Here is a 26,499-nt window from a genome sequence, read left to right as displayed (position 1 = left end):
TCTGCACAGGCCTTTTTCTCCCCAGGGAGCCTTTAGCCCTGCACCCCCAACACTTGCAGGCTCTCCTGCTGTCCCCAGGAGCAGCCAGAATTCCAACACCTCTGGGTGCTGCAGCACCCAACACTCCAGGGCAGTGCCTGCCAGCACGGCTGAGCACAGGGGAGTTCCACATGGAGAGAACCAGGGATGCAAGAGGAAGCTTCTGGCAAGCTCCAAAGGGTGGTGCCTCTCCAGCACCCGGCCGTGCTGACATCCCAGCTCCTTCACACACATCCCTGAAACACACCCGCCACTGGCCCTGAAATATTCAGGGAACAGTGACAAGTGACTCGAGAACCCTCTGAAACACGGCAGAAGTGGCCACAGTGATTATGTGCACACGGGAATCTGGTGAGTGTGTGCTCAGCCTGTGCCCCGTGTGGGGCCTGTGACCTGTGCAAACCCAGAAACTCCACCCTGGGCTCCCTGGGCAGGTGTGTGTCCCCTCACTGGCCTAACCCCAGCCTGGGGCTGCTGCCTTCGCTTGGCAGCCTCTCCGTGGGCATCGATGGCACAGAGCACCTGGGGCCAGCTGCAGCTCATGGTGGTGACTGCTGTGCCAAGCAAACCCTTATAAATAACCAGTAAAATCCCTTTTTTTTTTTTAATCGGACGTTTATCTGCTTCTGCAGTTTAATAAAATGTTATAGCAAATTGACACATAATAGCAAGCCCAGATAGATATTTAAGAGAATATATTTTTGTTTATGTTAAAAGGCTTTTGTCCATTGAAAAAAGCACTTAAAAGAAATATTTTAATCAGAGCTTTAAAATATCAGATTCTTCAGTGAAAGGTCAGGCCTCCAGGGCAGAGCAAACAGCTCAAGAGGGTCAATTAGCAACAAAAGACTAAACAAAAGGAGTCTGGAAGACGTCTCTGAAGGAGACAAAGCTCTGAGGATACATTAAAGTCTTTGAAGAGCAGGATGGGCTTTTTCCACAGCAAAGTCTTTGATACACCGGGATGAAGCTCCAGCTCCTGCTGTACCGAACCTCTTTTTATGTAAATGTGGGGTTGTGCCCATTACCCGCTTACCTGGCTGGTTTTCAGCAGGTTCTGTGCAGGGGCACCTCGGCTGGGCGGCTTTGGCAAGGTGTGCCCGTGTCCCACCCACCCCGGGGCGGAGAGCGGGGCTGCTGGGGGGACGTGGTGCCCGCGGTGGGCTGGGGGGCTGGCTGGGGGGCTGGAGGGGATGTGGTGCCCGTGGTGGGGTGTGGGGCTGGCTGGTAGGGTGTGATGGGACATGGGAGGATGTGGGAGGACGTGGTGCTCATGTTGGGAAGTGGAGGATGTGGAGGGATGTGGGGTTGGCTGGTGGGATGTGGTGGGGTTTGTTGGGATGTGGTGCCCATGCTGGGCTGTGGGGTTGCACGGTGGGCTGTGGGGTGATTTGGTGCCCATGGTGGGATGTGATGCCCATGGTGCCCGCGGTGGGCTGTGGGGTGATTTGGTGCCCAGGAGCGCCCCCAGCCCTGGCGCAGGCACTGCCCCGCCGCAGCGCACGGCCGGGGCCGGGGGGCTCCGGGCTCCGGGAGGAAGAGGAGGCAGCCCTGGGGAGCGGCCGTGGCCGTGGCTCGGCTCCGGGTGGCACAGGGCGCTCTGTGTCCCCAGCGCGGGGCGGGCTGGGCACAGCGCTGGGCAGGGACCGTCCCCGTGGGGCTGACCCCTGTGCCCCGCGCTCTGCCCGTAGCGGTCTTGTAGGGAAATAATCAAAGGCGAGAAGTGCCCCCGATGCTGCCCGCTGCTGAAATCAGAGGGTGCTGGGTCTGCTCAGTGTTTGTGTGTGAAGTTTTCGGAGGTCCCGGCTGTGCGAGGCGCCGCTCTCCCGGGGAACAGGGCGGCAGCGCCCGAGCAGCGCGGGCGGAGGGAGGGACAGAACAAACCCGCCACGGCTCCGCAGCCTTCATCCCGCACATCCAATTAACCTTTCCTTGCCGAGGAGCGAGGACACTCTCCTTTGATTGGCAGCGCTTGTCCTGCCGCCGCCGGCTGGGGTTCAGAGGCTCGGCTGGAAAATCAGGCTTTATTAAAACATCCTTTAGCACTTGAAATGGATTCCAGTGGTGTATGGCTAAGGCAGGAGATAATTCAGCATTTGTTACTTACTGACAGAATACAGAATTAGAATTTATAGTGCAAGTCCTAATGTCAGGAAGCCTAATGCAGCAGCAATTGAATTTCGGTGTGGTTTCGCAGGCTCGGTCAGCAGCTCTGGCGGGAGGGGCGGGAATGCTGCAGGAGCCCGTGGTGCTCTCACAGCCGGGGTCACACCTGGGCACGCACAGCAGCGGCCTGGGGGTCTGTGCTGTGTGTGAGGGGCGTTCCGTGCCCACCAACCTTCACGGACCGGCATCCCTTGGAGGAGAAGCGTATTGTTGGTGTTCTTTTTGCTTTAATGAGTGCTCGGGCTTTTCCAGCCTGAGCGAGCATCCCCAGCTCCCACAGTGCCGTGCTGGGTGCTGGAAGGTCTAACACGGATCTCATCCGGGGAGACGATTAGTCGGGATACCCCAGGTGCCCGACGAATTTCCCTGTTTTTACCTGTTTCCCTGTTTTTACCCGTCTCCCTGTTTTTACCTGTTTCCCTGTTTTTACCTGTTTCCCTGTTTTCCAGACCTCACGCCGCAGTGAGTGAGCTCCCAGCCCCTCACCATCGATGCTGGGGGTGCTGTCTCCTGCCCTCCTGGAAATGCTCGGCGTTTGGGGAGTCTGATCCTTCCCCAGCTGCTCTGAGGACAAAGGCAGAGCCTCAGTGGGCAGAATTACCTGAGCGGCTTCAGAGCCCGCAGCAGCCGGTGCAGGATCAGGAGTTTCTTTCTTCCCTCCCTGGAAGAGAGGACTCCAGCGGGTTCTCAGACCGGGCAGAGCAAGCCCGGCTGACGGGATGAGGAGGAGGAGGAGGAGGAGTGTGAGAGGAGCAGTGGAAGCCCTCAGAGGGGAGGCAGAGCGCTGAGATAAGGGGGAATCACCTGTTCAGGTGTGTGCCATGAAACAGGCCGGGCCCGTCTGTCTGCTACAGCAATTGTCACGGCAGCTCGTCAGGGAGAGGAAACAATTACAGGAGATAATTCTGTACCTTGGGGAGAAGGCGGCGCCCAGGACCCGCGGCAGGTTTAGCTCCGTGCGGGTGGGATGCCGAGGGCAGGAAGGCAGAGGGGAAAGCCCCGGGAAACGCTGGGGACCCCGCAGGTCGGGGTCGCCCGCAAGGCTGGGCTCTGGGGGGCTCCGGCCGGGCACGTGGGGCTCCAGCCGGACACGGGGAAGCTCCAGGACAGTGTCCACAGGGAGGTGTTGGCCTCGTGTGCAGCCCAAGCAGTGCCAGAGGGATCTCAGGGTTAAGGGAAAGGATGGAACTGGTGAGCAAAGAGGCAACGGGCAGCGGTGGGAGCGGAAAGCAGCGCAGGGGGGTGTGCGGAGCTGGTGCCCAGGGCGGGCTGCGGTGCCCTCGGCAGGCTGGAGCTGCAGAGAGCAGCAGTGCCTGGGGAACGAGAACAGAAACAGCCACCGAGAGGGAGCTGAACCAGCTGGGCTCTCATCAGCACAGACACCAGCCAGGGCAAAACACCTGGGATGGGACTGGACAGGACAGGATGGGATGGGATGGGATGGCATCCCTGGAATGGGACGGGATGGGCATGGCACAAGAGCCTGGCACAGCCACCACTGCCAGCCCGCTCCTTGGGGGCAGAGCCACCTGCCAGCACTCTTGGGCCGTGGCACAGCCCATGGGGGACACAGCAGGTGAGGTGCAGCTGGCCACCATCGTCTCAGCTGTGCTGCCTTCCACCTCCTCATCCCCACAGGTGAGGACCTGTGCTGTCTGTGAGGTGAGAAGGGTGCTGGTATCAATATTCATGTTCTGGTTTAATTTTAAACTCCAGGAAGGCTGCAGAGAGTGTTGGTAATGTGATTCAGGGTAGGAAATGGGTATGAGTGGGAACACACTCTCCCTTGGGACTTTTCTAATCTCCTCAAGCAAATAAACAGGTGAACTCCACGTGCAGGAAAAAAAATCCTGCATTAAAAATAAAACCCTTGAGGTGTAGCTGCAGACACTGCACTGGGGCAGGCAAAACATCCTGCAGTGGTGATAACAGGGGCTGTTTCCTTGGCAAGGGTTCAAAGGATGCTCCATCCCTGGAAGTGTCCAAGGCCAGGCTGGACCAAGCCCAGGGCAACCTGGGATAGTGGAAGGTGTCTCTGCCCATGGCAGGAGGGTTGAAAAAGATGGGATTCAAGGTCCCTCAGGGCCTGCTGCACAGGGCCGTGCTGGGCACTGCCTGGCACAGCAGCCCTGCAGCTGCCAGGGGAATGGAGCATTCCCTGCTGTCCCAGAGGAGCTGGAACACACTGTCCCAGTTCCACACTGCTCCTCCCAGGGGGATCAGGACAGCCGGCACTGCCACGGCCCAGCCCGTGCCACAGCCCGTGCCACAGGCCCCAGGCAGCTCTGCCAGCCCCGGGGTCCCTCCTCATGTCCCAGCTGGCTCTGCCATTCGTGGGTCTGTCCCCATGTCCCAGCTGGCTGTGCCTGTGTCTGACTGTGCCTCGTAGGGAATTTCAGTGCCAACCGGGCTCCCTTCCCCAAAGCAACGACAAAGGAACTCCCCTCCTGCCTGTGCTTGTCCCCCCCTCACATTCGGGCTCCCTTCCCACCGGGCACAAACACTTGTTATGACAGTGGTGACTCAGATGTGTCCAGACCTGTCCTTTGCCTTCAGATTCCTCGTCATTCATGAGCTGTGGCTGCAGATTTGCCTTCGGAGTCCTCTGCTCTCCTCTTATTCTTCTTATTTAATGAGGTGCAAAGAATTGTGCAATAAAGGCTCATCAAAGCTGTCATTTATCTATGTTTGACTGTCTTTGTTATATATTAGCAATAAATGTCCTAAAGCTTCCTGTGTATGGAGACATTTCTCCTCATTATTCCGTGCTGTTTTCTCCAGAAATTCATCCACACACTTTTTTTTTCAGTCTTCCTTCTCTGGTTCCTGGCTAGGAGAGGGGCAGTGGGAGCTGTGCAGTGCCTCGAGGGTAACCCACAGCTCCCTCCAACCCTTCCTCGGGTGTGCAGCATGGACAGGGAGCTGTGATTTCCTGGGCTTTGTGCAGAAATCCATCAGGAAAGACGGACAGGGCGGGCTGCAGAACAGCAGCAGGGATGGAGATAAGGAGGAAGCTGGAGAATCACTTTTTCTCTGTTATCTTCTTTATCAAAGCAATGTCCAGTTTGCTGGCACAGAGGGAGGAGAAAAGCCTGTAGGAGCTGTGTGGGACAGACAATGCCAGGGAGAGTTTCACAGAGCTGGAAGGGAGCAGCTCCATAAGGAAATGTCTCCTGCCCTGGTTAGGGAACGAGTCCTGTGGAAAACAATCATAGAATCATAAAATGGCCTGGCTTGGTTTGGAAGGGACCTTAAAGATCATCTCACCCCACCCCTGCCCTGGCAGGGACACCTTCCCCTGTCCCAGGCTGCTCCAGCCCCAGTGCCCAGCCTGGCCTTGGGCACTGCCAGGGGTGCAGGGGCAGCCACGGCTGCTCTGGGCACCTGTGCCAGGGTTTATTTTTGTCACAGCAGAGGAGGAGCCCCAGAACTGAGCTGAGCTGTCCCACAGCAGCAGCAGAGCCGGGCTGGGGCAGGAGCCAGGGCAGAACTGCTGAGCTCTGGGGCTGTGGCTGGGCAGTGTCCCCTGGGACAGGACAGGACTTGGTCCCCAAAAGACCCAACGTGGGTGTTCCAACCCCCTCCTTCCAGACACCTCGAGATGGAGACACCAACACTCCTGAAGAGCTCCTCTCCAAGTTTGGGAGAATAATAAAAATGCATAAGTAAGCAGGAAATATAAACAGATCAAATAATTAGCTAATTACAACCTGCTTTAGCAGAACGTTTTTAATTATTAAAATAATTAGCAAGATTAAATTCAAAACAAAAACTCCATAAATTCAACCTGAACTTGTCCTTGAGGCTCTCAAGTGCCTGAGCAGAATGCATTTACCTGGTGATACTTCCGTTAGCACAACAGAATTCATTAAAACTTCTTTTTTAACCTCCCAGTTTCTTCCATTTGACATTCCTGAATATTTTTAGCATTTCTGTCTTAAACTGGGTATTTGAGAATACCTCTGTGGGGCACTGAACGGGAGCCCTGGGCCTGCTCCACATCGCCCATGCCCATGAGCAAACTGCAATTTGTTTAAAACTCCACTGCCAGGACAGGACATGGCACCAAACAATAAATAAAATTGTGATGGTATCTCAGCAGTTCGCATCCCCTCATTCATCACCGTGGGAGACGGGGGCTGATAACACTGCTGTGTTTGATACTCAACCATCAGTCACTTCCCTGTGTGCCCTCATACATCTCAGATTAATTGACAAGATATTTATCGCTGGGACTTGTGTAAGTGTAATTCCCAAATACTGGGGCTTATTCTGGAGCATTCCTTTTCAATTCAAAGCTAATTGAAGAAAGGAGAAGAATCCACGGCAGCTTCAGGAAGCTGGAGATCAGGCCAGCAAGGAGCATGTTCCCTCTTTTTCCCCCCAGGAGTTTCAAACCTCTTTTTCTACGAGCTGCCTCCATTGTTATGTAACTCTGTCACTTCCTGAATTTTCAGAGCCCATCAGGCAGAGTTATAAAACTGAGTGGACAAGTGAGGATGATGGTGAGAGATGAGTCCCTCTTTGGTGCTGGCGCTAATCTGTGGCTCCAAACCCCTTTTTGGGATCATTCCACAGGCAAGTGCGTGCTCCCGGGTCTGCTGCTGGTTTGCAGGAGGCCTCAGTGGGTTCTTGTCTTAAAATTACACTCACAGCTGCATTTCTGTGCTGCTGACTCAAAACCAAAATGGCAAATCCACAGGGGACAGGCAAGTCACCTCAGCCCTCCCAGATTTGTGTGTTGTGCTGGGAATGAGCACAACTCTGTAATTGTTGTTTCTTGATCAGAACAGTCTCAGTCAAGGCGGGCAGACCGTGACTGGGCAGAGGAGTGTGCGAGGTGCAGGTCTGGAAGGAGGAGGTGTCAGGATTCAGGAATTCAGGAAAAGGAGCTTGAGCAGATGGCTGGAGTGTGCAGCCATCACCCTCCTCCTCCTCACCTCTCCTGTTTCACGTGTCGTGGTCCATCAGCCTCTCCACACATTGCATTAGACTGAATTACACTGAATTTACTTTTCTGCACATTTAGAGCTTGGATGAAGTCTAATCCTGCTCTCAGAGGACAGATGAAGGTAAGTTTGGCCCCAACCTTTCCCCAGAGGCCACGGGGGAGCCCCAGTGAGTGCCCTGGCAGTGGTCACCAGTGCCAGTACCCCGGGGCGTGCTGCCACCTCCCTCTGCCCCGCGGCAGCTCCTGGTGCTGGGCCTGGTTAATTAGGTACATAATGAGTCTCATCTTGTTCCTCGCGGAGTCAATAGTAGGTCTGGGACCAGCATGTCCCACTGCTTTGCCTGTTTTAATTACATTGATACTCTGCCTCATTGGAAGGCGGCTCCTTCCTGCAAATGGCTCCTGAGCAGGGGTGAGTCATCTGTGCTGGTGCAGCTGCATGCACAAACAGCCCCGTATTTCTTCATTATCCGCCTCGGGAAGCTCCTTGCACAGAGATCTCTGTGCTGCTGAGAGGAGCCGAGCCTTTCTCATCACTCCCTGAGAGTTTCATCTCAGTCAGACGGAGGCCTGTAACTGCCTACTGCAGGAAAAGAAGTTGCAATATTAAAAGCTGTCACTGCTTTAAATTGAGCAAAGATGAATAAGAAGCACAAGCATTAAAAAGTGTCACTGCTGTAAATACAGCCAGGATGGATCGTTGGAAGGAGGTACAGGGCTCGTGCAGCAGGTGTGTGTTACACAAAGGTGTATGTTACAAACAGGTGTGTGTTACAAACAGGTGTGTGTTACACAAAGGTGTGTGTGTTATACACGGGTGTGTGTTACAAACAGGTGTGTGTCACACGGGTGTGTGTTACACACAGGTGTGTGTGTTATACACACGTGTGTGTGTTACATGAAGGTGTGTGTTATACACTGAGGTTTGTGTTACACAAAGGTGTACGTTATACAGGTGTGTGTTACAAGCAGGTAGAATATGGAGAGGAAATAACCCAAACCAGAAAGAGGAAGAGAAAGAAAAGCTGGGGATGTTAGAGCAATGTTAAAAATGTCCCTTGTCTGCCGTGGTTTTCTCACTGCTTGAACAGCCCCCTGTGCCCCGTGCACCCCTGCCAGCACGGGCTCCCTGAGCCCTCACACGTCTTCTAAAGCAAGAAAGGGATGAGTCAGAAATCGTTGCAGAACAGTTTATTACCCAAGTAATTAAATCTGTTGACTCACACAGCTAAACCCTCAGTTTACCAAACACGACATGATTTCCATATTACCCGAGAGGCTGTGCCACATCCCAGATCATTAGCCAGTGGTGCAGCAGCAGAACACAGATGCTTCTCGGAGCCCTTTCAAAGCTTCTAGCAGGAAAAGAAGCAAACAAACAAACAGCCAGGCCCCGACAAAGCTGGCTGTGCCCCGGGCAGGGTGTCACAGGAGCAGCAGCCTGGCTGCAGCAGGGCAGCAGCACAGCAGGAGCTGCCTCCAGGTGAGAGCTGTCGGCTCAGCTCCACACGCACGCTCCGATTGCTCGCTGTGTCACACAGAATGAACCTTTCCCCTCTGCAGGCAGCCCTGCTCAGGCACACTCCCACCTGCCAGAGAAGCAGGGCCCACCACGGTGCCCGAGCAAGGCTGGGCTGTCCCAGCACAGGCTCGTTCCGAACGGGACACGCTCGAGTGCCCTCTGGAACATTCCCATCCCTGCTGGGCGCCAGCCTGCGGCTCCTCGTGTTGGAATGAGGGAATGCTGTCCATGAATCGGCCCCCAGTGCCCAAACACAGCCCAGCACTCCAGCTGTGGGCTGTGCCAGGGGAGGGTGCTGAGGGACACCCCGTGATGGACACGGAGCAGCCCCAGCACAGAGCCTCAGCTGCACCTGCAGCCCCTGCAAGCTGAACCTCCCCTGGCACATCTGGGGCTGTTCCCTCTCCTCCTGTCCCTGTTCCCTGACCCCCCCAGCTGTCCCCTCCTGTCAGGAGCTGTGCAGAGCCACAGGGCCCCCCCTGAGCCTCCTTTTCTCCAGGCTGAGCCCCTTCCCAGCTCCCTCAGCCAGGCAGGAGTCTCCCACTCCAGGCGTCTCTGCAGGTACATTTTTGTGTGCAGGAGAAGCAGCCTTGAAAAATGTTTTCCAGTGAGAGTTCTGCTGTCTGGCACAGGAGAGTCAAAGATTAAGATAAGAGAAAATCACATCATGAATAATTTAGTCCCTAGATTTAGCATCTCACTCTGCAGAGGCCATTGGAAGGAAAGATGCATTCCCTGGTATTCATCCCGTGCACAGATGCACTGGGAAAAATCTCAAAATGTTCAGCTATTGGCTGGATGGTGAATTGTCACAATTGCAGTGGCCAGAGCCCTCTGCAGCTGCGGGGTGAGGGCATTGCTCATGCACACGGAGTGGAAAGGAAATCTGGGGAATGACCCTCAGCTGGCTCAGCCTCCCTGGGGTCATGCACGGCCAAGCAGCTGGGGAGGGAAACGGGGAGCTGCAGCTCTTCCCCTGTGCCCCTGGGAGCATCCCCGAGGCAGAGGGGGCAGCAGGGGCATCCCCGAGGCAGAGGGGGCAGCAGGGGCATCCCCGAGGCAGAGGGGGCAGCAGGAGCACCCGCTCCTGTTCCAGGATCCAGCATCACTGGGGAGCACGGGGGGCGTTCAGCTGGCAGGGAGCACAGGGACACACCGAGCCATGGGTGGTGGCAGTGGGGTGACACAGCGGCTCCAGGCTGCTCTGTGGGGCAGGCACGGGGAGGGGAGCCTGTTCTACAGCTTGGCTGTGACCCCCAGAGCAGAGTCCCACCACGGCAGTGTCCCACCACAGCAGTGACCCCCACAGCAGTGACCCCCACAGCAGAGTCCCACCACAGCAGAGTCCCACCACGGCAGAGTCCCACCACAGCAGAGTCCACCACAGCAGAGTCCCACCACGGCAGAGTCCCACCACAGCAGAGTCCCACCACAGCAGTGTCCCACCACGACAGAGTCCCACCACGGCAGAGTCCCACCACAGCAGTGTCCCACCACAGCAGCCATCCAAGGGCTGGCAGAGAGGAAACAGCTGCTGGAGCAGGGAATTCTTTGCTTTAGAATGACTTGGCAGGCTCTGAGGCCACTTGTGAGTGAACTGAGGAGGAACAGAAACTCATCCATCTACAGGGGGTGGAGAGGTGGAACAGACCTGCAGCAATGCTTGGCCAGCTCCCAGGAACGCCTGCTGGCCCCAGGAATGCCTTGCTGGCCCCAGGAACACCTGCTGGCCCCAGGAACACCTGCTGGCCCCAGGAATTCCTGCTGGCCCCAGGAATTCCTGCTGGCCCCCAGTAACACCTGCTGGCCCCAGTAACACCTGCTGGCCCCAGGAATTCCTGCTGGCCCCAGGAATTCCTGCTGGTCCCAGGAATTCCTGCTGGCCCCAGGAATGCCTTGCTGGCCCCAGGAATGGCTGTTTGTGCCCAGGCTGCCCAGGGCTGTGCTGGCAGCACAGGGACACGAGGATCAAGCAGGGGGATGTGACATCACATCAGCATATGGGGTGTCCCCTGCCCACGACCAGGGCCAGCCCCCAGGCAGAGCAGGCCAGCACTGGCCACGGCCATCACAGCCTTCCCTTGGAACTGCAATCTGCTTATTCATTTAAAAACAACAAAACACTATCAAAGTTCCACAAGTTCTTCATGAAATTGATTGAACTGTGTAAGTAACTCAGTGCTTGAGAATATTAGAAATATATTAAAAAGAAAATTAAAGCATTACAGGATTAGGACTTTTCTGTTGGAGTTGAGGTTTGCTATAATTCCATTAAAATGCAGTTTCACACTGATTAGAGGCAGTGTTGTTCATCTTGCCCTGCTTTTGTTTTTCCAAGTGCAGTGGCAGTGTTGACAATGAGGTTCAGCTTTGTCACGGGGCTGCTGACAAAGGCTCCAGCTTTTTATGTCACGGGGCTGCTGACAAAGGCTCCAGCTTTTTATGTCAGGAGGGCACACGCCACTGCTGGGTCCCTTTCCTTCATCCTCCTCTGAGCAGCTTTTCTCCCACAGTCTCATTTTTGTGGCTCTGAATTCCTAACCATCATTAATTCCTCTTCCTTGGAGCACAGGAGTCTTTGTTGCACTTCATTGATAAAATGTTCTCTGTTCGGTTTTATTATTGCTATGTATTGATGGTTGGTCTTCACCAAAAAAGGAAAAATCCAATCCATGGCAGTAAAGCTGTATTAGGGCTATAAATAATATTAAATTACAATGTTTAGTGCAAGGGAGATGGTACCCTGGGCATTCATTGGAAGGCCAGACTGGTTTGTGTTTGCTGTTGGTTGTTCCCACACGCCCTGGCTGTGCACGGAGCATCCCTTGGAGCAGAACCTAGACTGGGCTGTGTGGGGCTGTTCCCCTCGTGTGAGGGGCTGTGTGGGGATCCAGCAGGGCCTGGAGCTCACCTGGGATGGGGCAGGAGCAGCAGGATCCAGCAGGGCCTGGAGCTCACCTGGGATGGGGCAGGAGCAGCAGGATCCAGCAGGGCTTGGAGCTCACCTGGAACGGGGTGGGAGCAGTGGGAGCAGCTTTGTGGAGTGCCCACACCAGAGGGACACTGCTCATCCCTCTGCCAGCTCAAGTTCTCCAGCACCTCAGGATGGGGGTGTGGTGAAGCCTGTAGAAATGCCTTTTCCTTCATCTAATTTATGTATTCCGCTCATGATTCCATACCCAAAGGCTACAGGAGGCCAACTGTAACATTTAATTAATATTTCCCATCTGCTTTTTAGCACCACTTTAATTACAAATGGTTAATTTAGTCACGGGGTAAGTTGATCACAGACAGGGAGTGGCCAGAGCTGGTACAGCCAAAAAGCCATGCCAGGATCTCCTCCCAAGAGAGGGGGATGGGATCTGGTGGGATCTGCCTTGGATCTCCCTGCGCTCCATGAGCAGCCTCGCAGAAGGGTTCAGGGACACCTGGAGGGGTGCAAAAGCCACTGGAGATAGAAGGAGCCTCCCCAAGCCCTCGGGAGGAGCCCAGGCAGGGTTTGCACAACTCGCTGAGAGTTTGTGCCCGCCGAGAGCTGCTCCAGCCGGGGCCAGGGCTGCTCCTGGCTGAGCTGGCTCCAGGCAAACCGGCTGCTAAAGTGACTTGAGATAAAGTGAAATTCAAAACCTGCTCACAGCTCCAGCATCCTTGGGTTTTGCTTCCTTCTCACTCCCTCTGAAATATTTCCTTTTGATATTTTAATTTCTTTTGGGCCGACTTTAAGGAAGAACGTTGGGTTGAAACAGATGGTTGTCAGCAAACCAATGCCTGCAAAGCACAATTGAGAATTAGCTACAAAAACCCAAAACTTGGCACCAGCCGAGTCCTCTTGATATAATTGTCAAAAGAAATCTGGCTTGGAAAAAATTTTTGAATAATATTTTCAAAATTCAAATGACTGCAACTTTAAACAAACAACATGCACTTTATTTGAGTGTGTACAAGTGGTAACGACAAACCTCCAAAGGTCATTCCCAAGAGACCACACAAAGCTCCTGCTCGAGGCTCCTTCGCCCTGGGTCACTGCTGAGCAGCAGGACGAGCTGTCCGAGGAGCTGCCTGCAGCAGGAGAATTTCAACGAGTGCCCCCCATCACTGATTGTCCCCAGGCCGTGGTCAGCCCGTCTCCCTGGCACCGGCACAGCAGCGCCAGCAGGATCCGCTGCCTGCCTCGGGGACATCGCACTGGCCAGGGAGGCACCTGAGCCACCCCTCCACCCTTCAGCACAGAAATGCTCACTGGTAGCTTTGTTAAAAGCCTCTCTCCTGTCTGTATTTTTCAGACAATTTGTTTACTTTGGCAGAAATCTCCTCTGCGGCCCTGCTCGGCTTGTTTAGAAAACCGAAAGTGGGTAAATTGCTGATATTCCTGAGAGAGGGCACATGGCCTTCTCTCAGCACCAACGTGTCCCAGGTTGCACCTTTTGCTCTTTTGATTTCAGTCATTATCATTTCTTTATGGATGAGGAGATTGTTTCACATGAATCCAGTGTGGATTTATTCCAGGCTGAGAAAATAATTACAGATGAAAAGTGTGACAAAAAAAGAAAAGAAGAAAGCAGCTTCTCTTCTGGGTTCCCTTTGCCATTTGAATAGGATATTCTATTAAAAAAAAAAAAAAAAAAAAAAAAAAAAAAAAAAAAAAAAAAAAAAAAAAGGTAAGACAGCAAAACCATTTACTCGAGAAGAGAGCTGTGAGGGAGTGAGAAAGGGCTCAGCATCACTGATCCCCATGGCCAAAGCTGAGGTCTGGAAGCTGAGAGAGGGGAGAGGCTGGGAGCAGGGAGCAGGGACATCGTCCTGCCCCCGGCCCTGCTGCCCACCCTGTCCCGGGACCGCCCAGGAACTGCGCTCAGCACACCGGATCGCAGATGCCTTCTTGAAAGATTCATGGAACGTGTCTGTGACACCACCACTGAGGTTATTCTTGGGTAAATCACTCCAATCGCCAGCTAATTGTCACCGCTCGCTGTTTGACAGCGCTCTCATTTGGAGCTCACAATGCCCTCCATTGTCCGCGGTGCCTAATTGGCAGACAGAGGACATTCATCACGCGTGGCACGGGTGTGCACAGAGGTCCGGGCAATCCATCACTGCCCGGCTCCTCGCAGGGACCTCCACGGAGCTGGCAGAGGGGCTGGGCTGGACACACAGACGGGGCTGGACGCACAGACTGGGCAGTGCACATGGACAGGGCAGTGCACACAAACTGGGCAGTGCACACAGACTGGGCAGTGCACACGGACTGGACTGGGCAGTGCAGACAGACTGGGCAGTGCCCATGGGCTGGACTGGGCAGTGCCCATGGGCTGGACTGGGCAGTGCCCATGGGCTGGGCAGTGCACACGGACTGGACTGGGCAATGCACACAGACTGGACTGGGCAGTGCCCATGGGCTGGACTGGGCAGTGCCCATGGGCTGGGCAATGCACACAGACTGGACTGGGCAATGCACACAGACTGGACTGGGCAGTGCACACGGACTGGACTGGGCAGTGCCCATGGGCTGGGCAGTGCACACAAACTGGGCAGTGCACACGGACTGGGCAGTGCACACGGACTGGGCTGGGCAGTGCACACGGACTGGGCAGTGCACACGGACTGGGCAGTGCACACGGACTGGGCTGGGCAGTGCACACGGACTGGGCAGTGCACACGGACTGGGCTGGGCAGTGCCCATGGGCTGGGCTGGGCAGTGCCCATGGACTGGGCTGGGCAGTGCACACGGACTGGACTGGGCAGTGCACACGGGCTGGGCAGGGCAGTGCCCATGGGCTGGGCACACAGCCGGGTCCCTCTGCTCTGGTACTGAGGTGGCCAGACCCCTCCTCACAGGGCACCTCCGACTCGGTTTGAGGAAGAAGCGCTGTGTTCCTGGACATTGTCTCCTCCCTGCTGCCACATTTCTCACCGTTTCTCCCTTGCACCGCGGGCAGAGCTGCCCACGAGCCCCCGTGGCCGCCCCGTGTGGCTGACCCCCATTAGCACTCACTGATGAATGTCCTCTGCAGGGCAGGATTGTGTTAAGGAGAGGTCCCTATGGCAACTTGCTAGGAACACACCCAAGAGAGATGACTTCCTCAGTCTGATTACATTTTTCCATCATTTAACTGTTTTTAATCCATTTAATTTCTGAGGCATTACTGGGTATAAGGCAATTTTTCAAAGTTCCTGGGGCAGTGAATCAAATTATTTTAGGAAACCTGTTTTGTGGCAGTTACCTTCAGTCAGCAGAGTTATCATTTCCCATGGCAAATGTCTGTAAGGCTTCTGCACCATAAAACCGCTTTGCTTGGTGTTAATTGCCCCATGGAACTGAAGAATTCGTTACTGAAGATTTCTCACCTGAGTTTTTCCATTGTTATTTCTGGGCCTGACCACTGGTCATTGATTATGAGAACTTTTAAAGCACAGACAGTAATGTGATTTCTCCTCCTCAGGAACCGACCCATTGTTCCAGGGTTTGTTAAAATTTATTATTATTAATGGCTTGGAGAATTGCACTAAGTTAATTTCATTCCCCTGTGTCCGAGCCATCCAATCACATCACTGTGACTGCTTCCGAGCACTGCTGGCCCTGCGCAGGTAAGGCAGGACTTCGATTGTCACTGAGACTTGCAGATAATTTCCTCCCTTGTTTTTAAATTTACCAATTGGCATCTCCAGCATCTTTAACTCCCGCGTTCTCCTCTGCTCTCCAGGGGCCTGTGGGTATCCCTTGGTGTCCATCTTGCTGTCCGTACCTCCACTGCTGTTTCTGGTGGGCACAAGGGCAGCGTTTCCAGCCCTTTCCTCCTCATTTCCCGTGGCTGTTCAGCACGTGGTGCCAAGAGCCCTCCTGTATTGCCCTCTCTTGCCATTCCCCTCTCTTTTTCACATGTTTTTTCAGCAGTGTGATTGCTGAAGCTTCCTTGTGATTTCCAAAGGCCCAGAATTGTCCTCTGATGCCCTTTCCCCGTGTGTGGAAGCCCCGGCTGCCCGTGCCCAGCTGTGCCGTGTCTCCGCCGCGTCTCCGCGCTGCTCCCGGTGGAGCGGGGCTGGGCAGCACCACGGACAGCAGCGCCCTGGCAGGGCCTTCTGTTGGAAGGGGACCGAGTGCATCCACAGACAGCATCTCAGAACGAAAACAAAAACTCACAAGAAAGAAGGATCATTTTCTCCGGAAAACAATATGAATTTTTCATTAAAAGCTGCTCTCGGGCTGTCTGATGGGTGCCGCGAGGTTATCCCGGCTGGAGAGCGCCCAGCTGCTGCCTGCGAATCTCTCCTGTCTCTTTTGACATCTTTTAAAGTTAAAAACTTCTCTGTTCTTCTTTTCCAGCAGCTCCTCTTCAGCCTCACCTCTCCTGGCAGCCAGACCAGAGGCCAGGGAAGAGCAGGCACTCTCCAATCGTGGCTTGCATCAGTCCCGCTCTGCCAGACCCTCCAGAGGGGACAGCCGTGGGACAGGAGCCAGTCCCTGGCCAGCCCCACACTGCACAGCCCTGCACCACGGCCTGGGCCACACCTCGGCTCCCATCACTGCCCAACAGCCAGGGCTGGGCCAGGCTGGCAAATGGGACAGGAAAAAGAGGTCACTGGACTGATTTATCCCCTCCCGTGGCAGGTGTAGGATCAGGTTTGGTTTGGAGGCACCTTAAAACTCATCCCACCCCTGTCCTGGCAGGGACACCTCCCACTGTCCCAGGCTTCTCCAGCCTGGCCTTGGGCACTGCCAGGGATCCAGGGGCAGCCACAGCTGCTCTGGGCACCCTGTGCCAGGGCCTGCCCACCCTCACAGGGAAGGATTTTTCCCCAGTGTCCCACCCATCCCTGCCCTCTGGCAGTGGGAGCCATTCCCCTGTCCTGTCCCTCCATCCCCTGTCCAAAGCCCCCTCAGCCCAGCAGCACCACAGCTCCCCTTGCAGGGAGGGGGGAACAGGCGGGGAAACCATGAGGGATCGACAGTTCACCATTGCCCAACCTGCCAACCAATGCCCTTGTACAAATATAACATCGGGCATTGTACCACAGACCCACAATCAGGAAATTCAGAGATTTCCATGGCTATTTAGGCTTGGTGTTCCTGGGATCAGCTGATCTGCAGAGCAGCCCTTCCCTGCTGAGCACAAATACGTTCTGTGACTAAACTGCCCTCACAGCAAGCTGGAACATTAGCAATGCTGCCATGCAAATGTCCTTGATCTTTTGCTAGAAATTCAAAATTCTTTCAACCTAGGTCCATAAAATCTCTAGAAATGAGTTGTTATGATAAAAGAAACCTATGTGATTTTGTGAAGAAGACCTCTGAAAAGGGAAGTCTGAGGGACAGCTGATGACAGAGGTGTCTGAACTGATGGAACCTGATTAAATTTGGCCTTGAGACAGAAACTGAGTTCAGTCCTGGATCTCACAGCACACTGGGAGGGGACAGCCTGACGGGGATCAAAAGCCGGAGCAAATCTTGTCACAGCCCCTGTGAAGTGAAACCAATGGGTTTTACACAGCAGTGCTTAAGGGCTTTTATGTGTGTAAAATCTCAGTCACAACACGGCCCTGATGTCTTCTTCTTCTTCTTTTAGCTTTCATGATTCTCTTTTGGAAATACACACTGAAATAAAAGCAAAAATAGCACATGTAATGCTATAATATGGGCCAGGTGGCCAGAAATCCCCCATGTGTAAATCATGAGTCAGTGTTTCCTTCTGCACTCAAAGAAAAATTGTCTTTGCTGGACCTGAAACCCCACTGGGTCTGTAGCTCTGCCTTTCCCCAGTGAAAATTAGGAGAATGAGGCATGGCTCTGAGAGACTTTCAGGCTTAATGAGTAAATGTTCATTACTCATTGAAAATACAGCAAACTAAATATATTTGAAGAAATCGAGAAAAAAAAAACTTGAAGAAAAATTATCATTTCCCGATTCATTAATATTAATACTGGAAGTTGAAATGGGAGATCCTGCTCAGGGCTGGAAGCATGAAGCTCCCACAGCCCTGCAGCTGCTGAGGGGAGGCTGAAGCTGGCACAAATGGCCCCTCTGGGAAGAGCAGCTACCTCAGCTGGCTGCTGCAGGAACACCTGAGCACAGTTACAGTTTTACGAGAAACACCTGGAAACATTTACAATAATTTACAGCGGGGGGAGGCATAAATGTGTGTATTTTAGAGGTGTTCAACCCCCCCCAGTGACGGCCAGTGGGGAACACCTTGGGCTGGTGTGGGTGCAGTGGAAAGAAGAAATGGAGCTGATGCGCTCCAGTCCTGTTCCTCTGTCCAAGGTTTTCATGGCTTGGTGCAGCCCAGTTTGGTGCCCTTTATTGTGTATCAGGTATAGAATCCCAGAATCCCAGACTGGCTTGGGCTAGGAGGCACCTTAAGCATCATCAGTCCCTGCCAGGCAGGGACACCTTCCCCTGTCCCAGGCTGCTCCAAATCCATCCAGCCTGGCCTTGGGCACTGCCAGGGATGCAGGGGCAGCCACAGCTGCTCTGGGCACCCTGTGCCAGGGCTGCCCACCCTCACAGGGAACAGCCACCCTTGTTTGTGCTTTGGGCTGAAAGTTGTCCTTGGTGTGCAGCAGGAGAAGGATTTGTGTCCCTGCTCTGTGCAGAGCTTACTAACACTGAATGTGAGGCTCAGAACTGCAGCACAGAATGTGAAGAACATGAAAGCTCAAACATAAGGCACCAGAGGTGCCCTGGCAGCAGGGCCCCGGGATGGAGCCTGGTGGGGCCAGCTCACCCCAGCCCAGGGCGCTCAGGAGGGCAGGGACCCAGCTGGGGATGAGGTGGGAAATCACCCAGGGGTGCTGAGGCCGAAGGAGGTGAGGAGGAGCCCCTGAGGGGCAGGGCAGGGGCTGCTCCCCCCCAGAGCCCCCAGGCACAGCACATTTACTAAAGCACAGCGCTCAGCCTGGGAGGCAGCAGATCAATATTCTGGTGTGTTTGTGCCATCAGATGGATAACCCGCAGTGTTTGGGTTTGGCTTTAGAAGCCAGTGACACCCTCTGCACTCCCTTGGCAGCTCAGGCACCGCACAGAAACTCCTTCCACGTTTAACAACTTCCAATGTGTTGACACACATCAAATCCTGATCTGGGGCGGGTTTAAGTGACACATGTCATCTGACTGCAGGGTTTATGTGTTTGCCAGTGTGAACACAAAAAGGCTCAGCATGTCTGAGGAGAAGCAGAAATCAGATCTGTGACAACAAAATTTGCTTGCAGATAATGAATCACATTTGTAAATAAGCGAGGCCATATTTCCATCCCTTTTGTTTCTTCTTATGATCCACAGGTCAGCTCTTGCTGTGAAAATATTAACAGCAAGCAGATTTGCCAGTCACACGCCCCAGAAGCCACTGAAGATGTATTTGGGTGCTCAGACAGACGTGTTTGTGCTAGGAGGGCTCCCAGCCCTGGCAGGGGGCTCTGGTGGGCACAGAGGGCCAAGGGCCCCCTGGAGGGCCAGGCTGCAGAGCCAGAGCCCTAAATAACCAGAGCAGGCTGTTTGCTGCACTGAGGAAGGATCCAAACCCTTCCAGTAAATACTCAGGAGCCTTAAGCTGCAGGAGGGCAGGGCTGGATGGGATCTGGGGCAGGAATTGTTCCCTGTGAGGGTGGACAGCCCTGGCACAGGGTGCCCAGAGCAGCTGTGTCTGTCCCTGCATCCCTGGCAGTGCCCAAGGCCAGGCTGGACACTTGGAGCAGCCTGGGACAGTGGGAGGTGTCCCTGCCATAGCAGGGGTGGCACCGGGTGGGCTCTGAGGTCCATCCCAGTCCAAAGCAGTCTGGGATTCTCTGACTCACACACATCTGGATATTTGTCTCTGGGTTGCTGGTAGGACATCACATCACCCTGACAACACCTGCCTGGCAGCACCCAGAACCTCACTGCAGCCGTGGCCAAAGTATGGGGCAGAAAAAGTGGAGAAATTGCCCCAGAAGTGTCCTGGGAATGAACATTCCCAGCATCCCGAGCCCCCTCACTGCCCCAGTGCAAGCACGATGCTGCAGCCCTGGAGTGTCCAGCTTGGCACACAGGCACAGGGGCTGTGTGCATGGGGGAAACCCACCCCCACATTCTTGAAGCAATTCCCAAATCAGAGAGATGGGATCCCCCATCTTCCCTGTGCGGGTTCCTTACACCAAGGATGAAACCTCTTTCTTGGATCCAGCTAATGAAGCCTGGCCTCAGAAGCCAATATCTGTTTTCCCCGGAACTATTGATCGCAACTCGAGTCTAATTCGTCCACACAGATTCTTGTTAAAAAAAGAAAGAAACAAAAGCAAGCTATTTAGGTGCCTATCAACAAAAGATGCAATTTTAGTTAAGTCTCTTTGGGTTCTTAAATACGTTGCCATTATCAGACTGAGGAAGAGCTACAGGACAGATAAAAACACTCAAATCTTGTAATCTAATGCGTTCCACAGTGCGGTTTTTTCTCGCTCATAAAACCTCCAGGAAATGCCGGGATTCAGCCACTGAGGAGCACACCTGGGAAACCTCGCTCCCAGCACATCTCCCTGAGCGTCGGGAGGGAGCAGCACACTGCCAGCAGGACCGGGGACAGGGACAGGAACAGGGACAGGGACAGGGACACAGGGAGGGACAGGGACACCGAGCAGGGACAGGGCAGGGGCAGGGACAGGGACACAGGGAGGGACAGGGACAGGGACACTGAGCAGAGACAGGGGCACAGGGAGGGACAGACACACAGCCATCCGGGGAGCCCGTGGGGTCACACATCCATTTCTTGCAGGTGCTCCCGAGGACGCCCCTGGCTGTTCATTGCCCACCCCGGTGCAGACCGTGGCACTCGGGTCCCGCCTTGCCTGCCTTGGCACTCACAGCTCACCAGCGTTTCCAGAACCGCTGAAGTTTCCTTCTCCCCGTGCTTGTTTGGAAACAGATTTGACACTCCCGACACATTTCTGTGCACTCACAGAGGCACAGAAGGCGCTCTGCAGCCGGGGCTGCGTGTCCCGGTGTTTGTGTGGCTGATTAATGAGATGGATTTCCTACGTGTGACGCTTTCAGGGCTGTGTGATTCTCCCATTTGCGAAGCAGAAGGGACCTGAGGAGGGCAGGGAGGGCCCTGCAGGAGGGGGTGCTGCAGGAGCTCTCCTCAGCAGGTACCAGGGGAAGGGGTGCCCCAGCAGGGTCACAGGCACTGAGCCCACCCAGCGCTGCCCTGGGGCTCTCAGGGCTGTGGGAGGGGGCACCCGTGTGCCCCCAGCCCCACCCCGAGCCCCAGGGAGCTCCAGCAGAGCCCTGCTGCCCTCGGCAGGAGTGGGAACAGCCCTGCCTTCCCTTCCAGGGGTGCTCCTTGCACCAGCCTGGCTGAGCACTGAGGGAGGCACTGGCGTGACTTTTGGCAGAGCAGGGGCAGCAGGGCACGAGGGGTGACACTGAGCTCTGTGGGACTGGCTGGTGACACCGGGCTCTGTGGGACTGGCTGGTGACACCAGGCTCTGTGGGACTGGCTGGTGGCACTGGGCTCTCTGGGGAAGGACTGTCCTGGCTCCCCCCAGGCTCTCTTCCAGCCCCAGAGCTGTTGTCAGGGACACTGGGCACCCAGCCCTCCAGCCATCCCTGTCCCCTGCTCAAACCTGTCCCCTCCCACCTGCTCATGGTTCCAGCACCCCTGGCCTTGTGTCTGTGGTGGGCACAGCAGGCACAGGCAGGATGTGATCCCCAGGGAAGCAGCTCTCCTGCTCCTCTGGGACACACTGCCAGAGCCTGCGGGACCAAAGAGCTTTCCGAAATTCTGCTGTTTAGGTTTATTCAAACTGAAAAAAAAAATGGAAACCAAAAAACAACCTGGATTTGACCCTGGAGTTTCTGGGATTTGCATTAAAATGCTTCCCCCACCCTTGAACTGGGTTCCCAGCTGCTCCAAGCATGTGCTGTGCTGTAACATGGCAGCAGTTTCCAACTCATTTTTTGTTGCCTGTTTTGCAGAATGTGTTCCTGCAGGATTCAGTTTACAAGGCAAACTTTGGCAAGATCGTTCTTATATTTCTTTCACATCTCCACAGATCTGAAGTAAGTAATTCTGACTTGCTTAATTCTTAATCCAGTGTTCTGCAAGAGAAGCCATTTGACCTCATCAGCTTTTAAGTCTCAGAATGGTGGGAAGTAGAAAATTACAGAAAACATTTCTTGCTGCTCTCTGTGACCATCAGTGGGAAAGAGCAGAAGGTGATGTGTTAAGACACCCTGACTCTGGCTGAGATTTAATTGCCCTCTTGTACTTTCCCTGGGAAAGCAGTCTTGCACAGGCACAAAAGGTCACCAGAAAAGCCACAACCTGCAGGAACTCAACTCCAGTTTCCAGGAAAATACCAAAATAAACAAGTGAACCAACTGCATGTCCTTGCAAGGAAACAAAGGGAAAACAAAAAGTCAACATTGATTTTTGAGACACTTCATGTCAGCTTGCTCTCATGTTTTCCCAGGCACAGTGGAGAGGAGTAGCTGTGCCTTGGGCAAGGTGCTCTCCTAGAGCAGGGCAGACACCTCCCAGGTGACACCCAGAGAGCCCTCAGAGAGCTTTCCTGGAGGATGAGGAGCAGCAGCCAGAGAGGGGAGAGATGGGCAGAGCTCTGCAGCCGTCACAGGCTGCAGTGGAGGCTTTGTCCCAACCCCGCAGGCTGTGGGGTGTGGGCTCCTCACCCTCCCCGCCGGGGCCCTGCTGGGAAGCTCCAGGAGGTTCCAGGAGTCACCCGGGGCTGCTGAGCCCTTACGGGAACTCAGGTACCTGGTGAGGGATGGGGAAAGGGCTCTCCATCAAATTAAAAGGATTGGATTATATTGTAGATTGATTGTAAGCTTTAGAGGTTTTGTTCCAGTAAAAGTATTGATCAGTGGGGGATTTGCATGTTCCTCTTGCACAGAGCGAGGTGGTTCTGCCACCAGCAGTCACTGCAGGGCTGGTTAAGCAAAACAGGAAAAGATTAAAGGCTGCAGGAACATTTTTCCCACGTTGCCAAGAAAAGTAATTTTTTCCTAGGATGAAGTTAAAGCTCTTTAATGTACACTTTATTTTTCAGTAGATTCAACTACCAATGGATACAGGCTTTGCTGCAACATCTCCTTACTTTAATGATTTGCCAGATTTTCAGCACCAACATGAGAAGAAAAACAATGGAACAGCTTCAGTCTGATTTTTAGCTCCTTTTAAGTACTTCTCAGTTACAAGAGCTCTAGCAGGAATGCCATTTTTAATTACCAGAGCTATGCTGCATCCACACCTGACATCACAGTCCGTGCTCGGAGGTGGGAGGGAAGATTCCTGATGCCACGGCAGAAAGCAGAGTCAATATTCAGACATTTCAGATGGCTTTTATTTTTAATTCCAGTAACTACAACTGGCCTCCCACTGCTGGCTACCTCTTGCAGCAGCAAAGGTGAAACAGATTCTGAGGCCTTGTGACCTCAGAGAGCAGCGTTGGCAAGCTGTGACCCCAGGGGTGATGTGGGGAGCAGCACCCCTGGGCAGGGGCCTGGGGCAGCGTGGGGGGCCCTGAGATGCTCCTGGGGGAGCCCTGTCCCCCCTGTTTCCCAGCTCCTGCTCCCTCCTGGCCCTTCCTGACACATCCAGTCCCGCCCCAGTGTTGCTCACCCAGGCCCTGCCTGGCCCGTGGCACAGGGAATGGTGCCTGGAGGGGATGTTCTGCCCCATCCCAGCCCTTGGGAGCCTCTCTGGGAGATGGAAGTCTGTGAACAGCAGCTGAGGGCAACCTCAGCATCACTGCTGCATCCCACCAGGCCAGCAGAGGAACAGACCCACCACAGTTCACTGATTCCTGCCCCAAGCCGGGCTGGTCCCCGTGTGGGGAGCACAGGGGGGCTCAGCACAGCTCAGGAATGCCCTCCCTGCCCTCCTAGTGCTGGTTTCTTATCCACAGGATCCTGCAGGGCAGCACCCAGCCAGCCCTGGGGGCACAGAGGGGGTTGGATGAGGGGACACAGGGTCATGGTCACTTCCCCTTTCTGGGCACACACAGCTCTTCTGGGTGGTTATTTGCACTTGGATTTTCCACTGTAAGAGGTCAAGCCATGCTGCCCACCCCTGCAATTGGGAAAGGAGCAATTCAGAAAAGCTTTGCTTTTTATAGTGCACAGGCACAGCAATTTATTTAAAAAAAAATAAATTAAAAAATAAAGAAAAAGGTCAAAACGCACCTCCATCCCAGCCCACACCAGGAGATTCAGGGCAAGACCCAAGAGGGAAATCTGTGAGACTCAACTCAGACTTCAAGTGACTGGAATGCAAACCGTGTGAGGGGTGGGCACTCAGCCTTCCCCCGGTTCAGACCCGAGCACGGGGGGCACCAGCACCTTCCTGGCGTGGGAGCCACGGCAGAACAAAGCACACAGAGCGGTGCCAAGGACCTGGACCTGCTGCCAGGCACCGCAGGAAAGATCACTGAGGGATTTGGGGTGTGCAGAGCCCTTTCCTGCCCGTGTATCACAGGAGAGGTTCCAGCAGGATTTGGGGTGTGCAGAGCCCTTTCCTGCCCGTGTATCACAGGAGAGGTTCCAGCAGGATTTGGGGTGTGCAGAGCCCTTTCCTGCCCGTGTATCACAGGAGAGGTTCCAGCAGGATTTGGGGTGCAGAGCCCTTTCCTGCTGGCACATCACAGGAGAGGTTCCCAGCAGGATTTGGGGTGCAGAGCCCTTTCCTGCCCGTGTATCACAGGAGAGGTTCCCAGCAGGATTTGGGGTGTGCAGAGCCCTTTCCTGCCCGTGTATCACAGGAGAGGTTCCCAGCAGGATTTGGTGTGCAGAGCCCTTTCCTGCTGGCACATCACAGGAGAGGTTCCCAGCAGGATTTGGGGTGCAGAGCCCTTTCCTGCCCGTGTATCACAGGAGAGGTTCCCAGCAGGATTTGGGGTGTGCAGAGCCCTTTCCTGCCCGTGTATCACAGGAGAGGTTCCCAGCAGGATTTGGGGTGCAGAGCCCTTTCCTGCTGGCACATCACAGGAGAGGTTCCCAGCAGGATTCCAGGCATGTCGAGCGGTGCTGGCGGTCGTGGCAGCGCCGTCGGTAAATTCGCTGTGGCGGGTGGGGTCTCTCTTACAGGAAACAGAACGTGATCTTCAGAAGGCGAGCCCATGGTACAAATCCTGGGGAACATGGCAGGGATGAGCTGTGGCTCCTGCCACCTGCCTGGCCCAGGAGGGGCCGTTCTGAAAATACCTCAGTCATGAAAGGTTCCTTTTTTGTCTGCACGAGCTCTCCATCAGGACCATTTCTGTGCCTATTTCTGTAAGGACAAGCAGAATCACATTCCTTTACCCTACACGGAATTTCTCAGCCTGGGTTCTGGGAACTGCAACCATTCCAGGTTCTCACCCAGGATTCTTCAGGGACAATTGGCTTCATGGTTGTCTCTTCCCCCTGAACATCCTCTTTGATGGCCTGTGGTCCCAGAACGCATCCCCAGGGGGATACAAGTCACACCCCTCCAAAATAGTTTACCTTCAAGTGAAATTCTGGTTCTGCCCATCTTTAAAAGCTTTTCCTCATGTATCACACACTTTGGAGAACACTCTGCTCCACGCTCAGCTCAGAGAATTCAGTGTTGTTAGAAATGTGCTGACTTGCTGCTGTTTACAGTTTTGCCAAGCCACGATAAGGCCCCAAGCTCGCAGCAGGGCTGTGATACAACATCAGAGCACGGTGCTGAGGCATGGCTGCGCTCCAAGGGGGAATTCAGCCCCTGTGGCAGGTGGGCAGGAGTCACAGGACGGTGCCAGAGCTGCCTGTGCCTCACACGGCAGTGCCCAGTGTGGCTCTGCAGCCAGGGCTGCTGCAGCAGGGCCAAGGAAACGTCAGAGGTGGCACACCAGGGGCCAGGCACTGAGGACACAGCCCTGGGGGTCTGCTGGCCACCACAGCCCTGGGGCACGGCGTCACCAGCACCCTGTCCCTGCCCCAGGACACCACAGCAGGAGCACAGGGACCAGCGGATGTCCAGGGGGCTCAAAGCAGGAGCACGGAGATTCCAGGTGCTCCTGTGGCCACCATGAGCAGTGCTGGCGCCAGCAGAGGAGTCCAGGGCTCAGGGAGCCCAGAACTGCCCCAGCAGTTGAGGTCTCAGATGTGCCAGCACAGAGGGACAATCACTGCCCTGGTCCTGTGGCCCTGCTGGTTTTGGTACTACTTGGACTTTGGCAAAATCTCCCCAGGGGTGCAAACACCAGAGCTGCTTTTCTTGGTCCATCTCCAAGAGCTTTTCAAGACAACAATAAATAAATTCATAGACTTGAAATGAATGTTAGTAATTGATCATTTTAAAACAACACACTGCAAAAGGCATATTTCCTCCTGGAATGTTTTTCTAAGTTCCATTTGCTGTCGTAAATAATAGACCTGCAATCTGTGAGCCCAGACATTACAGGAGTGCTGAAATGCTGGGCACTTCATAATGGAAAATGCTTTGGGGTGTGTATTTTACCAGTTTTTATGTGTTTTGTTTTGAACATGGATGGTTCTCAAGTGCACATTAAATCCATAAGGTCCCTCAGTAAATCGACACCTCCTCACCAGGGACAGAGACTCCCTGAGCACGTGGTGGGGTTTCTGTCAGGTAACTATGGTGATATGCAAGGATGGGATTCCTTTGAGGGTTTGGGGTTTTAGGGGGCTTGGAGCAGGGGGGGCAGGCTGGACACTGGTTTTTATATCTATGTTGGGGTGCTGGATAACATAAAAATGTCTTTTGCTAAGATAAAATCAAAAATAAAGGTAACAGTTTATAGACACTGTGTATAAAAAAGCAGATCAGCCTGACAAACAGCTCCACCACTTTATATTTGTCTTCATGTATATGC

This window comes from Prinia subflava, chromosome 10, assembly GCF_021018805.1.
Source record: "Prinia subflava isolate CZ2003 ecotype Zambia chromosome 10, Cam_Psub_1.2, whole genome shotgun sequence".
Classification (NCBI taxonomy): domain Eukaryota; kingdom Metazoa; phylum Chordata; class Aves; order Passeriformes; family Cisticolidae; genus Prinia; species Prinia subflava.
The sequence above is the reverse complement of the archived record's forward strand: the minus strand, read 5'-3'. Positions refer to the sequence as shown.